The sequence below is a fragment of the Phalangium opilio genome, unplaced genomic scaffold (assembly GCF_054372755.1).
Source record: "Phalangium opilio isolate 3A_F unplaced genomic scaffold, DU_Popi_V2 ptg000003l_1, whole genome shotgun sequence".
Taxonomy (NCBI): Eukaryota; Metazoa; Arthropoda; class Arachnida; order Opiliones; family Phalangiidae; genus Phalangium; species Phalangium opilio.
This window is the reverse complement of record NW_028324145.1, coordinates 3154324-3158179: the sequence shown is the minus strand read 5'-3', so window position 1 is coordinate 3158179 and position 3856 is coordinate 3154324. Positions and strand designations below refer to the sequence as shown.

Here is a 3856-nt window from a genome sequence, read left to right as displayed (position 1 = left end):
AATATCCACAAAATCTGAAGAAATAGTATTTATTTCTTATATTTAAAACTGATATATTTTAAGTTTGAAATTAGAAATTAGCGCGCGCACGTTTCGAGCGGCGATCGCCGATTGCTCCGTTTTCTTGAATGGGTTTTTAGAAAGAACCGTTCCTCTTTTTTTCTTTTTTCTTTTTCTTTCTTTCTTTAGGGGTGAGGGAGGGAACTAGAAACTTCTTCTTCAAAAAAGAAGTAACCCTGGGAGAGGGTTTTTCGTAAAGTTTTTGCAGAGAGGCAAAGGGGTCCTAATATTCAAACCTTCGTTGAGTGAAGAAGATGCCACGTGAAAATACCCCGCGTATCCAATCCAATGTCCGACCACCTTCCTATTCTAGAATTTGAGAAACAATACTTTAAGAGTTCTTAAGATTATGTGTTAATGCGCCTCAATCTACGATTTAAGTAGAGTTCAAGTGAGAATGGTTTAAAATTAAAATCGTTATTCCTTTGTTTTTAAAGGAGTAATAGCGCAAGATGAAATCTTTAATTAATGACTTGACGCTGATTTCGAATATATAATTATAATTATAATATAATATAGGATTTATCTATTGGTTGGTTTAGTTTAACTTTAATTGTATAAATTAAAGTCGCTGAATGTTTCCGGTTCCAAGATACAGCAACGTCATGTCCTGTCTCTAAGTCCCTAATCAAGTCTTGGTGGATTAGTTTGCTCATGGATTTTTTTTTATTCTAGCGTACGTAATAATAAATAATATAAATACTACCAGAAGGGGATAATAGAAGAAGGATGACACTCTGTAACCTCCCTATGCTTTAGTTATGTAACGTCATTCTTCCCAGGCTCCCCCTTTTAGTTTGCTTTCCCGCTCATCAAACTACAAATGGGCATCGCACCGTAAGGTGAATTCAATAGTTGTTCGGCACTAAATCCCCAGCAATCAACCCACAAACCTCGTCTTGACGTGGGACAAAATGCACAAGCGCGTCTTGCCAAATATTTAAACGCTAATAGAGTAATGATGAGGGAACTATTTATCGCGTATGTGATTCGTTTTAGTAACCTTGCTCTAAATGTTCCGATGTTGGGAAGAGTGACGTTACACTCACCCAGCTTTGTGGTACACTTCTCTCAAAGAGAAGTATTATGTACTTCTGATACTACGCAAAATGAGCTTATGGTATAATAGACATTTTCGACATAAAAAGGGAGAACGCAACCCTAAGTATCAAGACATTGCCGTCTCTGTGCACTCTCATGATACAAAAATACTACTGCGCAGGCGCCAAAAAGCTAGATTATGGAAGGCAAAGTTTTGCCACCGTGTCTTTCCCTTTCGGTTACATCGAAATGGTCTATACGTAGTCTTGCACTTGCATGGTGTGCTATTAGATACTCAGAGGCACCGATTGGTAAGCCCAGGCCTATTCAAAATCAATAACTCCATTGGTTATTTGGAATATACCATTCCATTAATGCCATAGAGGAAGCAAACACCACAAGAGGCAATGTAAGTCGACTAGCCTCCAAAGTGTACTGAACGTGGGCACCGTCTGGTGTTGCTTCTTGGCAGGAGGGAAATAACTTCTTACGGTTTCTGTCCAAGTATTTAATGGAATGGTCTATATTCGGTTTTAAAACTTGAATATTCCAATTTCATTTAATTATTTACTAGATAACTACTGCACCCAATTCCACGAGTTTTTTTTAAATATATTTTTAAGGTTTAAATATTTTTTCCGAAACCACAAGTGTTAGGTTTGGGGTGCTATACTACACCTTTAAATTAATCTTTGCACGAAGTGAAGAAGTTCAAAAGCACGATGAAATGTTTTGGTACTTTTAAACAAACGTAAACTTAAAGAAAAAGATATTTATATTTCATATGGTCAAGGAAATATAATTGAACTTTAGGCGTTTACGATATTTTTAGGCAATTTCGAGGATACTTTTACCAAAAGTATATAGATATAAAAACAAAAGTGCACTTTGTTGAAACTTGCTCACGTCGTGTAATATGAGAATCCCAGAAATAGTGTCGACCCCCCTCTGCATATGATTATCTTTCTGACCGTCGCACAGGGAACAAGCCGTGAATAGGCTGATAAAGTAGCAGATGCTAGCTCTAGTACCAAAAATTAACGTTTGGATCACTAGCATCTAGCACTACTTTGTAAACCTATGACGTTAAGAAGCTCTTTCCTGATTGGTTAATTCGTGTAGGGGTTGAGAGGAAGGTAGTTTGCTTCTCAGCTTACATGTCGCCTACAGCCAAAGACGGAATTGTTAATGAAGTGTACTTTTTATTTTTATAACTATATACTTTTGCTTTTACTATCGTTAACCTCATGTAATGAAAAAATAATTATAATCCATAACTATAACTTGATTACTTTAATTTTGATACCGGATTCGCTAAATATATACATTTGAATTAGTCTATACGAAACAGTATGGCATGGTAAAAGTGTTGGGGGTTAAGTTCAAAACCTCGTGTTACAAAGTGACGACGGCTTTAGGCCCAAAATTTGTCACTCTGATATTTTATTTTATTTTTAAATACAAAAAGAACGACCGCCTCTCCTCAATCAATCTGACAAACTATTACCCTGATGGGCCATTTTACTAGAAATCGCGAGCCTTAGTGTTTCTGTCTTTCGTTCTTAGAGTATTTTTGTAGCATCTCTCGAATTTATCCATAAGCTCTTTCATTGTCCGTAATATCCTTGGTCGTGCCCTTCAAATTTTCGTCGATGGTATTAGCCATTAGAATCGGAATAAAGCATTTCCATATGCTATCATATCCTGTATGTAGTTGCTCCTTGAATAAAAGTGCATTAATACGAAGTTATGACGCTACTTTTAGCAACTGTACACACCCATATTATCCGGGATGAATTATACATTATTGAATTTGAAAATCATAAAAAGATTATTTCGACGTAAAAAAGAGGTTTGACAACTTTCAGCATATACCATTCTGTTAATGTCATAGGAGAAGGAGCACATACCCAGAGGCGGGAGGATATTTCCGTGACGCCAAGAAGCACCGCAAGAGGCAGTGTAAGTCGGCTAGCCTCCCGCGTGTAGAGAACGCGGGCTCCGTCTGGTGATGCCTCTTGGCGCGTGGGAATAGCTTTTTATGGCGGTCCGGCCCCTGTGCGTTATATTTAATGAAATGTTCTATAGACCATTTCGATGTAACTAAAAGGGAAAGACACTGGGGTAAAACTTTGCCTTCCATCTCGCTTTTTGGCACTTGCGCTGTAGCCTTTTTGTATCATGATCGAGTGCGCAGAGACGGATGGCAATGTATCAACCCCCTTGTATGTCCGGATACTGAGGGTCTATTCTGACATGTAATGTAGTTGATGCATTGGTGTACTTGCGCGCTCTCATGATACAAACAGACTACAGCGCAGGCGCTCATAAGCGAGAGGAAAGGCATTCAGAGTTGAACCACCTTATCGTCCGCTCTTAATGACATCAAAATGGTTTAGTAATGGGAAAACTAAGAACTATGGTAAGGGAATTATGATTTTAGGATGTTTTACCCATGGCAAGTATTTGTGCTGAAAATTGATAATTTCTGTTGATTTTACTTCTATTATCACCAATAATATCAGTAGTTTATATTTTACTGAATAAGCGCGTACGTGTACTCTAAATCTGATACGTTCCTTTGGGATTTACCCCGGTACATGTCGACATGCCATGGGATCCCACGCTATTTGTTTTGACATAAAGATGCTAGTAGTTTTTAGTGTTTTTCTACTTCCACGGCCGGTGCCCCTTTCGGATTCCACCCGTGTTTAGTCCGCTTTAAGAATGAATTATTCGTAAAGGGAACGTGCAA

At 38.0% G+C, this 3856-nt stretch overlaps 1 protein-coding gene across 1 annotated transcript in view; it reads left to right on the top strand.

The window, feature by feature from the left end:
* The window catches only part of LOC149717122 (neuropeptide FF receptor 2-like), a 106152-nt gene that overhangs the window by 23922 nt on the left and 78374 nt on the right, over positions 1–3856 (top strand). The gene's annotated exons all lie outside the window — the stretch shown is intronic.